General features: G+C 45.3%; 1 long non-coding RNA gene across 1 annotated transcript; it reads left to right on the top strand.

Moving 5' to 3' along the window:
- Positions 1 to 4,061: 4,061 nt before the first annotated feature.
- LOC124657828 lies at positions 4,062 to 6,231 on the top strand. Its single transcript, XR_006988885.1, has 4 exons — positions 4,062 to 4,415; positions 4,737 to 4,853; positions 5,611 to 5,694; positions 5,890 to 6,231. It is a non-coding gene; the product is annotated as an uncharacterized LOC124657828 (long non-coding RNA).
- Positions 6,232 to 22,575: the final 16,344 nt, after the last annotated feature.

Below are 22,575 nucleotides of genomic sequence, written 5' to 3'. Positions count from 1 at the left end.
CAAGTAAAATAATGGGTTGTCTCCCATAAGCGCTTTCTTTAACGCCTTTCAGCTAGGCGCAGAAAGTGTGTATCAAGTAACATCAAAAGACGAAGCATCAACATCATAATTTGTTCTAATAATAGAATCATAAGGTAACTTCATTCTCTTTCTAGGGAAGTGTTCCATACCTTTCTTGAGAGGAAATTGATATTTAATATTACCTTCCTTCATATCAATGGTAGCACCAACAGTTCGAAGAAAAGGTCTTCCCAATATAATGGGACAAGATACATTGCATTCAATATCCAAGACAACAAAATCAACGGGGACAAGGTTATTGTTAACCATAATACGAACATTATCAATCCTCCCCAAAGGTTTCTTTATAGCATTATCAACAAGATTAACATCCAAATAACAATTTTTCAATGGTGGCAAGTCAAGCATATCATAAATTTTCTTAGGCATAACAGAAATACTTGCACCAAGATCACATAAAGCATTACAATCAAAATCATTGACCCTCATCTTAATGATAGGCTCCCAACCATCTTCTAACTTCCTAGGAATAGAGGTTTCAAGTTTTAGTTTCTCTTCTCTAGCTTTTATGAGAGCATTTGTAATATGTTTTGTAAAGGCCAAATTTATAGCACTAGCATTGGGACTTTTAGCAAGTTTTTGTAAGAACTTTATAACTTCAGAGATGTGACAATCATCAAAGTCTAAATCATGATGTCCTACAGCAATGGAATCATTTTCCCCAACATTTTGAAAAATTTCAGCAGTTTCATCACAAGCAGTTTCAGCAGTTTTATCAGTTTCAGGCAATTTTGCCCGCTTTGCACTAGGAGTAGAAACATTGCCAACACCAATTATTTTACCATTGATAGTAGGGGGTGTAGCAACATGTGAAGCATTATCATTACTAGTGGTGGTAATAGTCTAAACTTTAGCTACATTATTCTCTTTAGCTAGTTTTTCATTTTCTTCTCTTTCCCACCTAGCATGCAATTCAGCCATCAATCTAATATTTTCATTAATTCGAACTTTGATGGCATTTGCTGTAGTAACAATCTTATTATCAATATCCTTATTAGGCATAACTTTCAATTTTAAAAGATCAACATCAGAGGCAAGTCTATCAACCTTAGAAGCAAGAATATCAATTTTATCAAGCTTTTCTTCAATAGATTTGTTAAAAGCAGTTTGTGTACTAATAAATTCTTTAAGCATGGCTTCAAGACCATGGGGTACACTCCTATTATTGTTGTAAGAATTCCCATAAGAATTACCATAACCATTACCATTAGCAGCAGGATATGGCCTATAGTTGTTACCAGAATTGTTCCTATAAGCATTGTTGTTGAAATTATTACTTTTAATGAAATTCACCTCAACATGTTCTTCTTGGGGAACCAATGAAGCTAAAGGAACATTATTAGGATCAACATTAGATCTACCATTCACAAGCATATACATAATAGCATCAATCTTATTATTCAAGGAAGAGGTTTCTTCAACAGAATTTACCTTCTTACCTTGTGGAGCTCTTTCCGTGTGCCATTCAGAATAATTTATCATCATATCATCAAGAAGCTTTGTTGCCGCCCCCAAAGTGATGGACATAAAGGTACCTCCAGCAGCTGAATCCAATAGGTTCCGCGAAGAAAAATTTAATCCTGCATAAAAGGTTTGGATGATCATCCAAGTAGTTAGTCCATGGGTTGGGCAATTCTTTACCAAAGATTTCATTCTCTCCCATGCTTGAGCAACATGTTCATTATCTAATTGCTTGAAATTCATTATGCTACTTCTCAAAGATATAATTTTAGCGGGAGGATAATATTTACCAATAAAAGCATCCTTACATTTAGTCCATGAATTCAATACTATTTCTAGGCAGAGATAGCAACCAATCTTTAGCTCTTCCTCTTAAAGAGAAAGGAAACAATTTTAATTTTATAATGTCACCATCTACATCCTTATACTTTTGCATTTCACATAGTTCAACAAAATTATTAAGATGGGCAGCAGCATCATCAGAACTAACACCATAAAATTGCTCTCTCATAACAAGATTCAGTAAAGCAGGTTTAATTTCAAAGAATTCTGCTGTAATAGAAGGTGGAGCAATAGGTGTGCATAAGAAATCATTATTATTTGTGCTAGTGAAGTCACACAACATAGTATTTTCAGGAGTACCCATTTTAGCAGTAGTAAATAAAGCAAACTAAGTAAAGTAAATGCAAGTAACTAATTTTTTTGTGTTTTTGATATAGAGAACAAAATAGTAAATAAAGTAAAACTAGCAACTAATTTTTTTGTGTTTTGTTTAAGTGCAGCAAACAAAGTAGTAAATAAAGTAAAGTAAAGCAAGACAAAAACAAAGTAAAGAGATTGGAAGTGGGAGACTCCCCTTGCTGCGTGTCTTGATCTCCCCGGCAACGGCGCCAGAAAAAGAGCTTGATTGCGCGTAGTTAACACGTCCGTTGGGAACCCCAAGAGGAAGGTATGATGCGCACAGCAGCAAGTTTTCCCTTAGTAAGAAACCAAGGTTATCGAACCAGTAGGAGCCAAGAAGCACGTTGAAGGTTGATGGTGACGGAGTGTAGTGCGGCGCAACACCAGGGATTCCGGCGCCAACGTGGAACCTGCACAACACAATCACAGAACTTTGCCCCAACGTAACAGCGAGGTTGTCAATCTCACCGGCTTGCTGTAAACAAATGATTAGATGTATAGTGTGGATGATGATGTTTGTTTGCAAAAAAAAGTAAAGAACAGTTGCAGCAGTTTGTATTTCAGATGTAAAGAATAGGACCGGGGTCCACAGTTCACTAGTGGTGTCTCTCCCATAAGATAAACAGATGTTGGGTGAACAAATTACGGTTGGGCAATTGACAAATAAAGAAGGCATAACAATGCACATACATATATCATGATGAGTACTATGAGATTTAATCGGGGCATTACGACAAAGTACATAGACCGCTATCCAGCATGCATCTATGCCTAAAAAGTCCACCTTCGAGGTTATCATCCGAACCCCTCCGGTATTAAGTTGTAAACAACGGACAATTGCATTAAGTATGGTGCGTAATTTAATCAACACAAATATGTTTAGACAAAGCGTCGATGTTTTATCCCTAGTAGCAACAAGACATCCACAACCTTAGAACTTTCTCGTCATCGTCCCAGCATTTAATGGAGGCATGAACCCACTATCGAGCATAAATACTCCCTCTTGGAGTCACAAGTATCAACTTGGCCGAGCCTCTACTAGCAACGGAGAGCATGCAAGAACATAAATAACATATATGATAGATTGATAATCAACTTGACATAGTATTCAATATTCATCGGATCCCAACAAACACAACATGAAGGATTACAAATAGATGATCTTGATCATGATAGGCAGCTCACAAGATCTAACATGACAGCACAATGAGGAGAAGACGACCATCTAGCTATTGCTATGGACCCATACACTACTAGGAAAAGGCTTATAGCCGCACTCCTTACCGCCGGCGAGTACGGTTTGAGGTGGCCGGCGGTAAGTTACCGCCGGCAAGCTGGTTTGGGGTCGCCGGGGATAGACCCATTACCGCCGGCGAGTTGAAAGTGAAACCGCCAGGGGTAAGTTGGCCCGAGATCACCCAGACGAACCTCCCATTACCGCCGGCGATTTGGCCCGAAAACGCCGGGAGTAACTTTAATACCACTGGCGAAAACGAATTATGTTCGTCTGGGATAAACTGGACTGATGTGAACCAGTTGGACCGTAATTTACCGCCGGCTTTTCCAGTTGAAACTCGCCGGGGGTATTTCGGCCTATGCCACCTCTTCCACCTCCACCTACCACCCACTACCCAACCCCCACCGCACCCACACATCACACACCCACCGGCTCTCTCTCTCCCAAATCCTCTCATCGACGCGCTCCCCTACAAGCTCCGCGGGGAGGCGCTCGACCTGTAGCACGGAGCCGCCTTCCTCCCGCGCGTCCGCATCGTCTCTGGAACCGACGCCACCGTCACCAAGAACTCCGACCTCATCGTCATCACGGCCGGGGCCAGGCAGATCCAGGGCATCCGCTACCGCCGCTACGCCGCTCAGCGACCTTGCCGTGGGGCGCCATGGCCTCCGAAAATTCGCCCCCTCCGCTTTCCCCCTCCACATCGATGCTCCATGGCGCGGGCGCCGGGATCCATCACTCGATTTTTCATCTTCGCTCCTCTTCTCCACCGCTCGAGCCCGACGAGATCCGTGGAGAGCAGCCGGCGGCCGGCGAAGATCCTTGGTGATCCGCACGGGTACGGCGAGGTTCTTGGTGTTCCACGCGGCCAGAGAGGTTTGTGGGGAGCCGCAGATGTCTGACCACGTCCACATGGAGACGCAGGGCGGCCGCAAGTTTCGCAGAAGAGCCGAAGGTACATTGATCTTGTTTTTCTGATCTATACTTGCCCCTGATGGTGAAATCCCAGCAGCGATGTGCTGATTTTTGTGATTTTTGTGTGTAAATATTGTATTCTGGGAACTTTTGATTGACAGTAGTGAGTGTAGATACAAATACAATCAAGGCAAACGTAACAAAAACTAGTTCTTGCGTATGGTTCTAAATTTGGACTGTGACCGGAACCGATATTGCACAAGTATTGGTCGATCTTTAAATGCTATGTTGTGACATTGTAAACCAATTTAGTACAGTCTCATTGTCGGTCTTTATCCAGACACTCGGTGATTTGGAGCAGGACCCGGTGGCCAGCATCTATGTGGAGAAGCTGATGTCTGGTGTTGTCCGTGTGGAGCTGCATGCTGGAAGCGAGGTTCTCAAGTCATGGCCTTCGTTCAAGAAGAAGCGCAAGAAGGTATATCCCTCTTGCTTAAATTCAATCTTGTCACTTGCACGTTCAGAGTTTGATGCAGGTTGTCATGAAGCACAAATTCAAAACAATAGGAAGAAACTCTGAGTCTGTCGTCTCTTGCTGTTTGTTTCTCCTGATGATTCTGCTTGTTAGTTGCACTGAAATTCGCTAGCGCAAGACACGATTGTTCAATTATCCACAAATCGATTGATGTTGTTCTCAAAAATGGGCGCATGCTTTTTCAGTTTTTGTTATATCTGACAGAGCCAAGTTGCAGGATAACTTTGTTTGAGTTGCATAGTCTGGCTAGTGATAGATATATATCTGCTTTAACTTAGTGTCATGAAATATACTGAGTGCTTTAACTTAGTTTTCTTTAATCTAGTGCATCTTGTGTAAAGTTATGATCGTGTCTGTCTGTGAATGAACTGAGAACTTCAAAGCTCATCTCCTTGTTTGTGTTTTGTTCTTACGTTTTAGCAAGATAGGATGGAAATGAGATGGCTGCTAATTATGTTAATTGTGAACTAACAGATTTAGTAAATATGACTTTGGTTCATTATCGGTTAATGCTGAATTTACATAATTTACTGAACACACAAAAGGAGAATTGGCTTGAGATATGCATATGTTTACAGAGTTTGGGGGTTTGGCATCCGTTTGCTAACATAGCAATAGAGTGATATGGAAGCTAATTCCAAAATAACCCCTAGATAATTCAGTCAACAGCATTGCATAATTATATTTTGGTCATCCGCAGCTCATTCCCGAGGAGGGTGGAGGCACGAGGATGAGGGAGGACTGGCATCTTGGCAATAATTGATTTCTCAATGTTATCCTGCAGGTATGTCTTACTTTCCAATGAATTTATATTCGGGTGTGCTTCATGTATGTGTATCATCATTTGGTTTGAGTTCATACTAAATCAGAGAATGTTTCCTTGACTACCACTTGCTGTATATGATTCTTGCGGATTCATGGAGATCATCTAATGGATATGCTCATAGCTCTGGATATGTACATCATCTATCTCATCCAGGTAATGAGTTAAATGTCAAATGTCTCCGGCGGAGGAAAGAGGAGGCGCGGTGCAGCAGCCATGGCGGCGCAGCTGGCCGGCTCGTCGATGCTATGTGCGTTGATTCGACAGCACACGCGACTCCATCGATCCCACCAGTCTGCGTCGTGCGCGTGGATAGGGAGCGCCGTGCGTACGGTACTGTAGGCAGCCGCGCGGGCGCTGGCGACCAGCAGTTCGAGCTGCTTGTCCCGGAGACGCCGCCGTCCAGGGCCTTGTCGGCGTTGGCTCTAAATTTGTTAAGTGTTGTGTTTTTTTTACATGGACCTTTTTGTTGCTACCGCTATTCTGAAATATAAGCTGTTTTTAAATAGAGTGTGAATTTTTTATTATATATCTGAAGGTTTTGTGATTTCTCAGGCTTTTTTTTAAATCCTAAAATACTTACCGCTGGCGCATTGGGCTGTTTGCCGGCGGTAACTTAATACCCCCGGCGGATCGGAAAGCGCCAGCGGTAAATAATACCCCCGGCGAGTTGGCTGAGGCGCCGGCGATAATCTGGGTTACCCCCGGCGGTTTGCAATGCGCCGGCGGTAAGGCATTACCACCGGCGAGGTGATCGCCGGCGAATAGAAACGTGCCGGCGGTAGCAAATTCTGTGCGCCGGCGGTAAGCACATTCCTAGTAGTGATAGTCCAGGGGTGAACTACTCACACATCGATCCGGAGGCGATCATGGCGATGAAGAGACCTCCGGGAGATGATTCCCCTCTCCGGCAGGGTGCCGGAGGCGATCTCCTGAATCCCCCGAGATGAGATTGGCGGCGGCGGCGTCTCTGGAAGGTTTTCCGTATCGTGGCTCTCGGTACTGGGGTTTTCGCGACGAAGACTATATGCAGACAGAAGGGCAGGTCAGGGGGCCACACGAGGGCCCCACACAACAGGCCGGCGCGGCCAAGGCCTGGGCCGCGCCGCCCTGGTGTCTGGCCACCTCGTGGCCCCACTTTGTCTCTCCTTCGGACTTCTGGAAGCTTCGTGGAAAAATAGGCCCCTGGGCGTTGATTTCGTCCAATTCCGAGAATATTTCCTTACTAGGATTTCTGAAACCAAAAACAGCAGAAAACAACAACTGGCTCTTCGGCATCTCGTCAATAGGTTAGTGTCGGAAAATGCATAAATATGACATATAATGTGTATAAAACATGTGAGTATCATCATAAAAGTAGCATGGAACATAAGAAATTATAGATACGTTTGGGACGTATCAGCCTCCCACGCACCCCACCGACCTAAATCCTCCGCCTATTTATACATCTTCTCGGGAAAACCCTAGATACCCGAGCCTCCATCTGTGAAAATTTCTGAAGCTCTCAGGGGGGTTCTGAAGCTCTTCATGGCACCCTACCGGAGGGGGAAATTATCGCCCGAGGCATCTACATCGCCATACCCGCCTCCGAAGTGATGCGTGAGCAGTTCATCCCTGGACTATGGGTCCATATCAGTAGCTAGATGATTGTCTTCTCCACTTTGTGCTGCATGTATAGATCTTGTGAGCTGCCCTACATGATCAAGATCATCCTTATGTAATCCTACATGTTGTGTTAGCTGGGATCCGACGAATATTGTATACTATGTTGAGATTGATTATATATTCATGTCATATGTTATTTGTGATCTTGCATGTTGTTTGTTGCTAGTGGATACTCTGGCCAAGTAGATACTTGTGACTCCAAGAGGGGGTATTTATGCTCGATAGTAGGTTCATGCCTCTAGTTTTCTGGGAGAGTGACCATAACTTCTAAGATTGTAGATGTGGTGTTGCTACTAGGGATAAAACAACAATGTTTTATCCAAGGGTAATTCTATTGTTTACTTTACACACAATGCTTAACGCAATAATCTGTTACTTGCAACTTAATATTGAAAGGGGTTCGAACGATAACCGGAAGGTGGATTATTAGTCATAGACGCAGTTGGATTATGGTCTATGTATTATGTTGTCATGCCCAATCAAATCTCACAGTAATCATCTTGTCATGTACGGTTGATATTCTGTCAATTGCCAGTTGTAATTTGGTCACCCAACATGCTATTTATCTTTATGAAGAGACACCTCTAGTGAACTGTGGACCCCGGTTCGTTTCCTTTAAATTGATAAATTCATCTACTGAAGTCCTGTTCTGTTTACTTTCTGCAAACATCACTTTCCACTCGATACGTCTAATCCTTTGTGTTCAGCAAACCGGTGACATTGACAACCTCACTGTAAAGTTGGGGCAAAGTATTTTGGTTGTGTTGTGTGCAGGTTTCACGTTGTTGCTGACGCCGGTAGTGCGTCCTGCCACTAGTTAGCTCACAACACATTCAGAAGTCACACATTTCTCCTACTAGTCGATTGAACCTGGTTTCGTACTGAGGGAAAACTTGCTGATGTGCTCATCACACCTTCCTCTTGGGGTTTCCCAACCGCTTCCACAACAACTGCCAACAAGATTGTCTGGCGCCATCACCGAAGCACCATCACCCCACACCTTCGGGCACATGTAGAACGGAGCCGCACTGGCTTCACCACCAACGAGAGGTGCACCATGGCCATCAGCCAAGCAGGAGGCGCCGACAACCGCCCCACCAACACTGAAAATGGGGGCAGGACGATGGGGATCCGGTCCACCGCTGCCTGGCCGGCCACCGGCACCACCACAGTGCCCAGCTACCGGCGCCACCAGGCACCATCGCGCTGTCCTGCTACCAGAAGCCCAACCCCGTAGGCCCGCCCAAGCCCAGATGGGTAGAGGCGGGCTTGGAACTCGCAGCCATGGTAGCAGGGGTGCCTCCACCGCGAGGAGGGCACGCCTCCGTCAATGTCGTCGTGCCGAGCTCGCCGCCGGACCTCCGCAACACCTCGCCGCCGAGAGCCGCCGCTGAAACTCGCGCCGCCAATAGGGAGGAAGCCGCCACCGCGCGAGGGAGAGGCCCCCACCGCCGTCGTCGGCGCCTGGTATTCGCCCGGCGGGTCCTCCGGCGACGGCGAGGAGGAGGGGCGGATAGGGAGGGGACTGGAGAGGCGGCGACGGGATCTCCCCCCGTGTCGCCTCCTTAGAGTTTGTTGTGTTAACCTAGTCTATTTTCCTAACCGTACGTACGCTTGTACATGGTTGTATTATGTGGACGGAGGGAGCATGCCTTTAATTTTGAGACATGGAGCGGTGTGAGAACTTGTCGAAACCAACATATCACATTGACCAATTAAGCCGGCAAGTGATTGACTTGGGATGAAAAAGATTCACCAACACAAAGTACACCTCATAAAACCAACTTAGAGCATCTCCACCGGCGTGCCCCATAGCGGCCCGATAGCGTTTTAAGGACCGGCAGCAAAAATGGCTCACACCGGCGCGTCCAAAAAAGCGCTGGTGCTTTTCGAGCCCAATAGAAGCGTCGGCAACCCCGTGCCGGCCCCTTCGTGAAGGGCGCGAATAGGACGCGCCGGCGCCTCGCGGGACGAAAGTTTTTGGGTGTGGGAGCCGCCTGTCAGCCACACATCCCAAAATTATACATCTTTTCCACCAAAACTCCGTCCCCTCCGCCGCTCATTTCTCCCACCCCTCCATTTCCCATCTAGCCTTCTCAATGGAGAACAAGGAAGTGGTGGATAGGGTCGCCGTCGTGTGGAAGGCAATCCTCGACAAGCAAGACATGAAGATCGAGTTGGAGAGGGGGAAGGTGGAGGCAGCGAAGATGAAAGCTCACACCGCTGCCATGAAGGCCACCAACGAAGCGACGAAGCTTCCGTTGGCCAAGATTTCCAAGATCTTGATGGCCAACATGGAGAAGATGGACCCGTTGGGGAGGAGGTGGCACGAGATGTACCGCGAGCGCATCGGCCAAGAGGTGATGGCGGCGCGAGCTACGTCGGCGTCTCCCCCGACACCCTCGATGTTCATGTCTCTGCCGGCACCGTCGACGTTCATGCCTCTCCCGGTGATCGTGGATCTTGTTGCAGCGATGGAGCTGCCGCCGGGGCTCGCCGACGATGAGGACGTCGTCGAGGTTGAGCCGTCCATGACCCCGTTCATCTGATCATTTGGCCTGGAAGCCGAAGTTGTTTTTTTGCAGCCGAACTAGACGGCGATTCGGTGGCCGTATGTTAGCCCAAAATTCATATTCGAAAACCTATTCGAATTTGGTGGCCGTGTGTTAGCCCAAACTTTAAGTTCAAAAACTTATTTTGTTTGAGTTTTTAATTCAAATCATTTATTGGGGTTGTCGTATGGAACGCGCCGGTGTAAGAGCAACTCCCCCGAATAAAAAATGTTGTACCGATATCTCCCATACGACAGTGTCGACGCCCCTAACGATCACTATTTGGAGACGCCGGTCGATATGCTCTTATTATCATCACCCAGGCGCTGGTCGCTATTCATGGCATCGCTCAAGGCACACACACTGGCACACGACCGATCAATGATCCAACTTTTTCCCAGGTTCCATCTATTTTGGATCGCCTGTTTGTCTCGACGCACGCACGCGCACACGTACGCTGCACCTCTGTCAAGCTGTCGAAAGGATCTTAATCAAACTGCAATCTAGCGCGGTACATAGGAGATCTTGGTATCCCTTATTTATAGTTCTAGCATTAACCGCTCTGGAATTAGGTGTAGCTACATCATACTAAGCTCATGTTTCTACGATTTTAATTTGCATTTACTTGAATGATTGAATGATATGCTATAAATCTTCATTAAAATGAGTCATTTCATAATTGCATAAAAACGAGGAGCCGAAGATTCTAGGGGGCTGCTTTTGCTGCACTGAACATGATTCCGGTCAAGATATTGTGTTTGGAGAGGTGACGATAGATAGGATGTAGTCTTGCTCGATCAGAACCCACAAGCAAGAACGAAAGAAAGCAAAATATACGGATTGAGATAATAACGGACTTGAAGTTATTATAGTACTATACGAGTCTATATGCATCGCAGAAATTAGCAACAAACTGAGCCCATCATGACTGGACATGCGATAGCACATGCATGCTAGTTTCCTTTGTGCAAGTGGAAGCCTACACAGACATTCTCTGCAGCCTAATAGTGCCACCTCTCCGGTTTTTCATAAGCATATGTGTCTTGTGCCGCCTAATAACGCCGTAATTGTTGCTGGCATGTGGAACTACCACTGGCTTGGACAGTGTAGTCCAAGCCCTCTGTCTCTATGGCTAAGCTAGCTTTATAAAGCTGGTTAAGCTGGATTAAGAAAGCGGCCGGTGACTTGACTCGAGCGGATGCATGAGCTGGGAGACACCACGACAGCGCCAAATACTATACTCCTGGCTGGCTCCGCTTTACTAGTGCTACGTTTGAACGTTTTGCCTCGAAGAACGGCCAGGTACACAGTTACATACTTTAGGTTAAAATTAGCTTTGTAGTGTAGAATAGTATAGTATACACTACCAGACCAGTAACTGTAGATCAATCTGTAGACGTGCATGCCGACGCAGTGGTGGCTTTGACCGGCAGGGGATAAGCTGGTGACGTGGACAGCTCGAAAAGACCACGTGATCCCGGGGAAGAGGAAGATCCTCTCCAAGCAGAGCTCGGTCTGGTACGGCGCAGCGAGAGTGTGCGTACGATCTCCCAGTCCCAGCTCTGTGTGCGCGGCCGTCTATCGAGTGACAAAGACAACCAGACCTGAATGCAGAGGCTGATCTGCACTTCTGGGGCACCACTAGCTGCACTTCTGCTAGCTAAGCTAGACTGTGCTGCTGCCATGCGTACTGGAGCATTGAAACTTTGGGAGCATGGCCGGCCAGCGAGTTCTTTAACGTAAATGATATTTTCCTAAATCAAAACCATATTTTTGGCTCTTTCTAAAAAGCATCTCCACCGGGCACTCCCCAAATAAACGACGGCAGCGTGCTATGGGGGTCGCCGCTCACCTGCTCCCCAATTTTTGGAGCGGTTGCACACATCAGCAACCCTAAAGAATCCCTCAAAATAACTTCGAACAAGCAGCCGACGGAATTTCATTCAAATCTATCTATCTATTATATACTAAAAGCAAAATAAGAGGTTTTAATGGAGACATCAGGTTAATCCACATACCCTTAAATTATATACTTCATTGATCTTAATTTTAATGGCTGAGATTTAAAATCATTAGGTGTTACATAAATATTGTCACGTCCCGAACATACACAACACGAGCTCAACGTACATGATAAGGAAATAAGAATATTGGCCAACGTCTATCTACTACACGTTTTCCTTTCCGGGATCGGATCTGGTGTTAGCATATCTCTACAAGTATCTCAGGTATCTGTTTTTTTCTCGGGAGAAGTCCGTCCAGAATCTAGCTTCCCATACGTGGTTAGCATATCCCATAAATATCTCTCTCCTTCACACAAGGTTCTTTAATCTCTCTCCCTAAATCTGTTGAAGACAAAATAACCAACGCCTCAAGTACCGTGACATAAGTGTGTGCCTAGAAACATTGTATCAATTGTTATTTTTAGAAAACTCTGACTAATGCATTTTGATTTATAACTTATATCTAGATTTAACTGAAAATCAGTGGCCAGTTGCACGAATACAGAGCTATTTGCGATAAATATAATGCAAGCCAATTGGTCATAAAAAACTAAAAAAGGCTGCTGAATACAGGCATACGTGCGAGGGATACATACGAGAAATACACTGCAAGCCAATCGGGAAAAATAATTGTAAAGCTGATCGGTACGATTTAAATTTGAATAGCACTCCTCGAGATGCACACGTGCCGAATGCGAAGCTATTTGCGATAAATATACCGCAACCCAATCGGCCATAAAATAATCTTCCAAATATAGACATACATGCAAGAAATATACTGCAGGATAATGGGTCAAAAAGCTCCAAAGCTGATCGATACGACTCCCTCAGTTTGGAAATAAGTGTCGCAGATTTATGTAGATTTATATATATCTAGACACGTTTTACAATGTAGATAAATATGAATTTAGACAAATCTATGACACTTATTTCCGAATGGAGGAAGTAGGACTCTGAGATCGGTGGTGGTAAGCTGGACGGGACAGAAATGTTGAAGACCTGCTACATATTTAAGAAATATGGTAGGAGAAACCCTAGAAGATAGATTAAATATGTCGAACTACCAAAGAAAATGGGAAAGAAAAATAAATATATGTGTGAATATTACCTAATGCATAAACAAACAAAAACACAAACTGTAGAAGTTAGCTTAACTTTCCCGAGTTCTAAAAAAATTGTATGTGAATTTGACTTTAAAGAGTAAGACTGTATAATTTTTGGACATTGACATGATAGCGATACAATGCTAGCAAGATAGACAACCAAATTTGCCATACAACCAAAAAAAATAAGATAAAAAAGGATGTGAATAGGGTATAAAATAAAATGATTTTTACATGACAATATATATGAATATCAACCAATCAATAAATATTAAAAACATAACATGGAAAAGATAAATTAAGCTCACAATTTTTTACTAAATTATGTGAGACGCTGAATTCAAAAGGTAGGACGGGTAGGTCACATGACGTGCGATGAACATGGATACACCGCTCACAAGGTAGACTTCCAATTTTTCCAAACAACAGATAAAAAACCCGAGCCACAGAAATATAGCTTCATGGATTAATACACGATATAATTTGATCCATACACGAACATCAATTCTCTGGTAGAGCCAATATGCCATTGTTACCAATGGTAGCATCTCAACCCTCGGGAAATTGTCGCGAAGAACACAATAACCTAACATTGCTAAGATACATTTGGGGAGATTGGTTGGTTCATCCCTTGCCTTGAGTGTCTTAAGTTGATGAAATTTAAGGGAACTAGAATGAGATGTCAAGCATATTCTTGCAAGAAAAGGAAAAGGGTTGAGAGGATATTTCTTGCGTGGGGGATTACATGTTCAAAGAGGCGGATAGCCTAGCTCCTTTCTAGACGATTCATCTAGCCATGTATAGCCTCTAATGTTCCGCACTAACATAACAAAATAACACCCTTACATAATCTTAAAAGTATAAATATCTATATTAAACATTGATATATATGGTCTGACAGTCTAAAAGTGACTGTACATACATAAATAGCAAAAAAATACAAAAACTAAAAAATCTCGCATTTAGAAACATAATATTGCTTTGTAAGACTTTCATATTTAGACATAGACATTCAACAACAAAATGTTGGTTGTAAAATGGATTATTTATGTTACATAATGTGAATGCCCATAGATGTATAAATGTAGTTCTAGGTCAATTTCAACACACAATTGACAATGTTCTTCACTCCAATGATACTAAATATGATGCCCTCGCATTTGCGAGGGCCCTCATGCTAGTTTACATAAAATTGAATGAAACTTGAACTTCAAACTAGACTTCACCCACTTGCTCCGAGTCACCGTGGACCTGCAGCTCCTCGCCCCACCGCGCCACCACCTCCGTCGCCTCGGCTTCTGCGTCTACGATGATCTTCTCGTTCCACTCGCCGAGCTGGGAGTCATCGGAGTTGAAATCCGGTAGCTTGAACTCGGCTTCGGATTGCGGCGGCGGGGCCAAGGGCTCAGGTTGCGGCTGCGGTGGTGGTTGCGGCGCCGATGGTGGCGTACGGCCATTCTGGCCTAGCATCGAGTACGTGGTTGCCGGCCGCCATGACATTATTCGGAGAGGAGAGTGTCGGTGGTACGTGGAGAGGAGAGGCTAGTATGGTGGAGGGCGCACTAAATAGGCATAGCCAACTCACCGCAGAGCATCCTAGGCGTCACATTTACGGCGGCGTCTGCGCTTGGAGAACCGATGGCTTCATCGACAAAACGGCCGCAGACCATACGAGGCATCGCATTTATGATTGTGCCAGCATTTGAGTCGCTGACATGGCGGTCCTGCACTTAGAATCGGACGAGGCGTCGGTGCGCCCGTTCGGTGGCAACCCACGCGAAAGGGCACCATGGGGTCGCCGACGGTTTTATTAGGCTTGAAACCGCGCTGACCCTTTATTGGACGCGCCGGTGTAAATCCAATTTTGCCACCAGCCACCAAATTGCTATTGGGAGCGTTGGGCTCCCGGTGAAGATGCTAAAGTTTTAAAATTTCTATTGCCCGTGCCGTGCTGAATGGCTTACGAAGTACATGACATGCTAGCTGGTTTGTCCAGTTTCGCAGAGTCCTGTCATCCAAAATGGCGTGATCTAATTGTTTTTTATCTAGAGGTTTACATCGTTGAGTTCACCCATCTTGAATGGCTTATCTAACGAAGTAACCAAACAAACAGTCGTGTCTTAGCTATTCTTTATCCATCTTAAGCTACAAATGGCTAAGTGATCTAGTGATTTAAACAAGCCAAGCAAGATGGCGTGACCTAAGGGGCCATACAAATTTTAAAATTTTGCAAGAAATCAAAATTAATCTAGAGTTTGGTAAAAAAAAAACAATTTAGGTTAAAGAAGTCCTGGCTAGCTCGACCGTGCAATTTTTATCCATCGTGCGGCTACATGCAAACCATACGAGAACTGGGGAGGTAGAAAGAGATAGAGGGGGAGAAAAGATGCCAATGCGGTGCCATCCCTCCATCACCAATCACCTCGCCTTTTGTCCCGTGGCTTTTGGAGCTAGTTAGGCTGGAGTACTCGTCAGTCACTGTCTCTGTACGTACGTACGTGCGTGAATTATACTCTGTACTTTTATATGCCCAAATGCACGCCATATTTCATTTTTTTCTTTGCCGGGAGGAGGACTAACCACTAAGGGCATCTCCAACAGGCCACGCATCTGGTACGCCTAAAATTGTCGTACACGTACATTTGCGTCAGACTATGGACACGAAAATGATCGTTTTTAACCGCGCGTCTGTTTATGTCTGGGTGTGCTCCCATCGGGACGACACATACTCCCTCCGTCTACAAATAAGTGTACCCGCGGGGTTTTCAAGATAAATTATGAGGTGGAGTGAAAAATACATTGGGAACATGCATCTCTCCTCTTTAATTCTTTCATCTCCAATAAGCTAAGTGTATGTAGAAAACAGAAAAATATGTGATCAATATTATTAGGTTTGATTTCCGTGCAATGAGAGAGAAGCAATTAAATTGCATTGGGAAGATAGAAGTACACTCTTTTGTGGACAAAATTTAGAGCTAGATGTCCACTTATTTGAGGACGGAGGGAGTATTGTTTTTCTAACAAAAATTTTATTCAACTGAAATGCATAATATACATACGAAATAAAGGAAAAATAAGAACGAACAAGGCCCTAGACTGCTTGTCACCCCTTAGGGCGGTTGATGGCCTGGCCCCGTCGTTGCCTCCGTCCCTCCTCGCCATCTTCTCCAATGCCCGCCGCTCTATCCGACGCACGGTCGCCAGAACTCGGTGGGCCGTTGCACCCTCCAATAGCAGCTGTCGCCGCTCCTTGTTGGCGTCATCCTCGGCATTCTTCCTCGAAGGACGCAACTAAGGCCCTCTGCTCTGTCGCCTTCTCCTCCGGGTTAGGTCCGCTCCAGCCGAAGGCGTCTTCGTCGGACTCCTCCTCTGCGGCCGTCGCCCCCCCCCCCTTCCCGTGGCGTTGCTGATCCACGTCGAACGTTGCGTGGGCCGCCCGCTCCTCCTCTGCTTCCTGGTAGGTGCCAGTCATGAACTTCGCGTCCATTGCCGCTTCGATGATGTTGTCTGCGCTATCTTCCCTATCATCGTCGGAGCTGTCGGTCGCGGGAGGTGGAGTTGGAGGTGGAGGTGGAGTAGCCTGGCTGCCGCCGGCGCTGCTCATCATGGAAAATGTGGAGGAGAGATACAAGGCGGTGCTACGGTGGAGGATGTGGCGGCTAGGTTTGTTTGGAGGAGATGATGAGGCAGCCGACCGCATGCCCCTCTTTATATACGCCGGAGGCAGCCGAGGGGCGCGTCACTCGTGGCATCGCCATTAACTTCGTTGGCAAATATGGGCGACGGCCGCTCGGCACGCAAGACATCGCCTTTAACGTGTCGTAGAGTGCCGAAGCGATGCCTCGTCGCTAATACTGAGGCGGCTGAGAAGACGCGTCGACATAGATCGCTGCCAGGCGGGCCCGTGGGAGAAGCGAGTGGTCACGCGGTGGTACCTCGCAACGTCCGCGCAGACGCATCCGAGGCGCATATGTGAGTCTCGTTTGCGTCTCTGCGGACAGCATGGTAGTTATGCGTCGGGCCGCTGAACCTGGGTGCAAACACATTTTTTGACCACGCGGTCGCAAACGGACGCGACCCGATGGACATGCCCTAAGCATCAGACTCCCCGAATATTCAACATTATTATGTTTATTAGGGCATCACCAGCGGTCAAACCTATTTATCGAATGTGTTCGTTTTGATCCGTTTGGATTGATCCTACATGTTTTACATTAATGCATGAGAATTTGCAAAAAAAAAAGTCATATTTTGTTTATTTCTAATATTGTAGAACACGAAATCCTTATTTTATATATTTTTAAGTTCCAGAGATCTTAAAGACATCAAATGAATCCTAACTTTTTAGCACGTCAATTTTTCGCGAAATAGAAGAGGATGAGCAGAAGATATGGAGCTTCCTAGGAAAAAAGATGGGGCCCATGGTGCGACCACACCTCCTGGCAAGGCCATGGAGCCTACCTTGGGCCCTCGTGCACCATTTGCCTTGGTTTCGACGTCTGACTCATCTTGACTTAAAAATGACTATATGTTTTTAATATCACGTAATCGCAAAAAGGACGACGGTAAAACAGAGAATACACGAAATAGAGAAATCTTGCGAAGATCGGAGGGGGGAAACTCTTCCGAAGCCACCCCGTGTTGTTCTTCCATCTCCATCAACCGGTACAAGAAAAATATCATGTAGAGAAATTATTTTGAGCTGCTAGAGACATTATGTATTCCATATCAACCAAACAGACACGCGGACGCGGGCCGCTATCCTCGTATCCGCGCGGCCACCCAAACGGCCCAAAACGGACGACCCAACGCGTCCGTTTCGGTTGCCGCGTTGGAGATGCCCTAAGTCTGAAGGCAACACCCCAATAAACTTATTGGAAGGCTATTGGAGCGGTTGGTGGAGATGATGATGTTACATACATTGCGGGTCTGATTGGTTGCTCGCATGAAAATTTAGCGTTTTAGCCCGTCGCATGCAAATGACCCAACTGCTACCGTATGAGTGAGAATAAACCTTGGGCTAACTTTGGTACTTTGTTTGGATGCCAAGAATTTTACTTGGACTCGAGTGGAGCACTTTGTTTGGTTGCCCACAGGTTGAGGAGGATGGTGATTAACTAAACTAGTTCAATCATGATCATCTCTAATGTGCTTAACCGTTCATCGATTTGTGACAAGTTCGTCATCGCCTCGATGATTCCAGCCACCCCCGATGATCTGAGACCACCTACAAATCCACCTCGATGCCCTCTATCTCCTCGTCCAAGTTATCGAGCCGGGGGGGGGGCTTCAAATCGACGGTAACTTTGTCTTTTCTCCTCCAAATCTGGCGAGAAAATTGACGTTTACGTGGGCCACCGCCACGCCTTCTCCTTCCTCTCCGACCAGACGTATACGCTTTGGTGAGCTTCCTCGTCGTTTTTCCTTCTTCCTGGCCCTTATCGCGCCCTATTCGCCAACGCCTAAGTCTGACAAAGCTGATAGTGTTATCTGTATGTGCTCCCTGTCGTGTTCATCTTCACCACGCCGATGTCGCGATGGTCGTCCCCAAGCCAAGCTGAAGGCGCCGTTCACCATCGTCTACTTCTTCTGGGCTCAAGGAATCGAATCAAGATGCAGTACATCGACGAGTTCTTCCTCGACTTCAATCACACGCATGTGCAGCAGATCGTGTTCATCATGTGTCGCTTCAAAAGGCCGATCTATGTACAATATACTTGAAAGACGTAGATCTACTCGTATGCAAATTTTGAAACCGAAAACTTTGAACACGGAACTTGTGCGCGACAATGAGATGAAGCTACTCGTCGAAGGAATTTTGAAACGTGCGAACGGTTGCGACAAATTTAACTAAATTCGGCCCAAAAATTTCAAACGGGACATCGTTTTAACTACTAGTGTAAAGTTTGTGCGTTGTAGGGAATATCCAACCCGTGGACAACCAAACAGCCTATTTTTATTTTCCCGAATGCGATAAAGGTCTTTGTAGGCAACCAATCATGTCCTGCATGGCCTCGCCGGGCAGGTCTCGTGACACCTGCCGGCGCGTACGACCAGGACAATGCGCCGTGCTTTTAATTCTTGGTCCCTGGTCAAAACGGGCGGGATGAATAGAGTAGCTACGTACCAAGGCGAGGACAGCATCACTGTGCCCCCGACTTCACTGAGTGAGTACGAAGCGCCGTCCGTCCGTCCGCGCCGTTTGCCTCGCGTCGAGCATCCGATCGATCGCTTGGCCTGAATTGAAATGGAAATACCTAGACATGTTGCGGCATCGATCACGCGCGCAGCAGGTCGGTCCGGCGTCGACGGGAGCTCAGGCAACATGTGCACGCACTGCGCGGCTGCCCGGCCATATGTATATTTCGATCGGGATCGAGATGGATGGCGATGTACGTAGGCCCGCGCAAGCTAGCATGCACGTCAGGCGCACGATTGATTGATTGGCTGGGTGCATTGCTGCATGGCGTCCTGGGACGTTGCCCATGGATCGTACCTCCTTCGGCTTTTATCAAGATAGAAATTTACCAACTACTAGCTGTTATAATACTTTTGCGCACAGCATAGCATGTGCTCAAAAAATACCCCTCCATTCATAAAAGGATGTCAGTGATTTTTCCAAATTTGGATATGCCTAGACAAATTTATTATATAGATACATCTAAATTTAGATATTTTTTTCTGGACAAAGGTAGTAAAATACATCAAAGGTCTTGAGCCCAATACTCGCCTTGGTCACTATATATCGTGATAAGTAATTTACTGTCACTAAACATGCAGTTGTCTCATGGAGCCCGTATACCCTCGTTTACCGATGTGGCACCAAGTTAACTAGTCTTTAGCGGCATGATTTTTGCAAAACACCCGTTCCTCCAACCTACTTTTCCATACTGATTTAAAGCCTATAGACAACAGTATAGACTGACTGGTGGGGCCCATCGGACAGCGTCACCCAGCATCATCTTCCTCCTCCTCACTCTTCCTTCTTATGACAATGTCTTATAGGAACCTTAATCAATAGGACGTTTTGGAGGGTTCCATAGCAGGAAAAAAATTAACTAACGTATCCCGATTGCCCAAAATCTATCTGTAACATGAAAGTTTTGGTGATGTACCCTCGTAGACCGAAAGCAGTTAACGTTCCGCCATAACGTGGATGATGTATTCGTGCACGACATTGATCTCTGGGTCGTGTTGAGTCCTCTCTATACGACGTCAACTGTCGCAAGGGTAGCACCTCGTAGTTTCGCACACATACGGTGCTGAACAACGCTACTGGCTCCGATCCAGGGGGTCTCTCCTTTTTCCAAAGGGAAATTGTGTGCTCTACTCCTCCCAAGCCTCCACCTTATATAGGGCGAGGGGGAGGGGTTAGGTGCACCCATGATGACCCACAAGTATAGGAGGTGTATCGTAGTACTTTCGATAAATAAGAGTGTCGGACCCAACGGGGAGCAGAAGGTGTTGACGAGCAGTTTTGATCAAAGATTCACTATAAACACTAGTAAACATGTTTGTAGGGGTATTTGATATTGCAGATAAATAAAGTACGAGTAAATAAAATGCAGTAATAATAATTGCAGCGAGTGGCCCAATCATTTTTATAGCAAAGGACAAGCCGGTTATTTTACTTATGATGAACAAACGTTCCTGAGGACACACATGAATTACGTCAAGTGCTTTCGCTTCACATAGCTGAATAATCTTCAATGGTTTGGTAAGTGTTGTGTGGGTGAATCTATGCTAATGCACTACCCAATACTTGGACTAATACATACTTGTGATTATACCTCTTGCAAGCATCCGCAACTACAAGAAAGTAATTAAGATAAATCTAACCACAGCCTTAAACTTTGAGATCCTACACTCCCTCGTGCACCAGTTTCCTAACGGGGGTTTGGGTTTCTGTCGCTCCCGCAACCCCACAATTAGTAGCCAAATACATTATGCATTCCCCTAGGCCCATAAAGGTGAAGTATTATGTAGCCGACATTCATATGACACCACTAGAAGAATAGCACCACAACTTAAATATCAAATCATTGCATATTACTCAACATAGTTCCACTACTAACAGCATGACTTCTCCCATATCCTCAAGAACTAAACGAACTACTCACGAGACATCATATGGATCATAATCAGAGGTGATATAATGATGAATAACAATCTGGACATAAACCTTAATTCAATGGTTCCACTCAATAGCATCAACTACAAGGAGCAATCAACACCGGGAAAGTTTCTCCTATGAACTAGACAAGTATCAAGCCCAAGATGTTACAGTGGGATAGCATGGAGACGGCGGTGATGATGGTACTGGTGGTGGAGATGATGGTGATGATGATCCCGATGAAGTATAGCTCGATGGCGGTGACGGTGGCGACGATCTCCCCCCTCCGGGAAGGAATTTCCCCGGTAGATTTCAGCCTGCCGGAGAGCTTTTCTCTCTCTATGGTTCTCCTCCCTGTAACGGCGGCAGAATATTTCTCTGGTCGCACCCCCGATCTTAGGTTTCCCGAGGGGTTGAAATACGCGAGGGGGCATCATCAGAAGTGGGCCAGGGCGGCCACACCATGCCTAGGCGCGGCCTGAGGTGGGCCCGCGCCTAGGGGTGGTTTGGAGCCCCCATGCCCATCTCAGCCTCTCCTCCTGGCTTTCTCCGTCATCTAGAAAAATATGATTTTCTGTATCTTTGTTGGGAATTGTTGGTCTTCAGAAATATGGTGCCTTGACGGTCCCTTTTCCCGCAGATTCCTGGCTCAGGTGGTTAATTCTCCAATAATCATCAAACATGCAAAAATAGATGGAATAACGTAAGTATCACCTTGAAATATGAAATATATCGATGAATAACAGTAAATTATGATATAAAATAGTGATGCAAATTGGACGTATCAACTCCCCCAAACTTAGACCTCGCTTTTCCCCAAGCGAAACTGAACTTGGTAAACCAGACCATGGGTTTATGGAGTGAAGTGTCGATAAACAAAATACGGACAAGAAGCAGCATACTTACCAATACAAAAGTCATTATAGGCAACAACTTCTTCTTATATAATTCAACTAGCAATGAGTAAGGAATCACTAAATAGAGGTGCCTAGAGGAAATCATAATTGATGATGGCAAACTTTCGTTCTTGGTTAGAGAATGATTAACAAATTGTACTTATCTTTTGAGCAGAGTCTTTATATTAGACTTATTGCAGAAATCATGTGCTCAATTATTACAATCTCTTTACAATCATAGATAGCTTTGAGAGTTATATTCATCCAGATAAAAGCATTGTGCTACACAAGGAAGAAAAAAAGAGAAGATTGAATGGATCAACATATATAAATGGTTGGATTAGAACAAATCAAATGCTTGTTTGAGGTAGAGGAAAATATGTTTACTGACTCAACATAAAAGTAAAAGAAAGGCCTTGCGCAGAGGGAAGCAAGATTACTCGGGTGCTAGAATTTTTTTGTTTTAAATGCAATAAGAGTGTTGAAAAAATATATTTTGAGAGGTATCCA

This window comes from Lolium rigidum, chromosome 5, assembly GCF_022539505.1.
Source record: "Lolium rigidum isolate FL_2022 chromosome 5, APGP_CSIRO_Lrig_0.1, whole genome shotgun sequence".
NCBI classification, from domain to species: domain Eukaryota; kingdom Viridiplantae; phylum Streptophyta; class Magnoliopsida; order Poales; family Poaceae; genus Lolium; species Lolium rigidum.
This window is presented reverse-complemented; position numbering and strand designations above follow the sequence as displayed.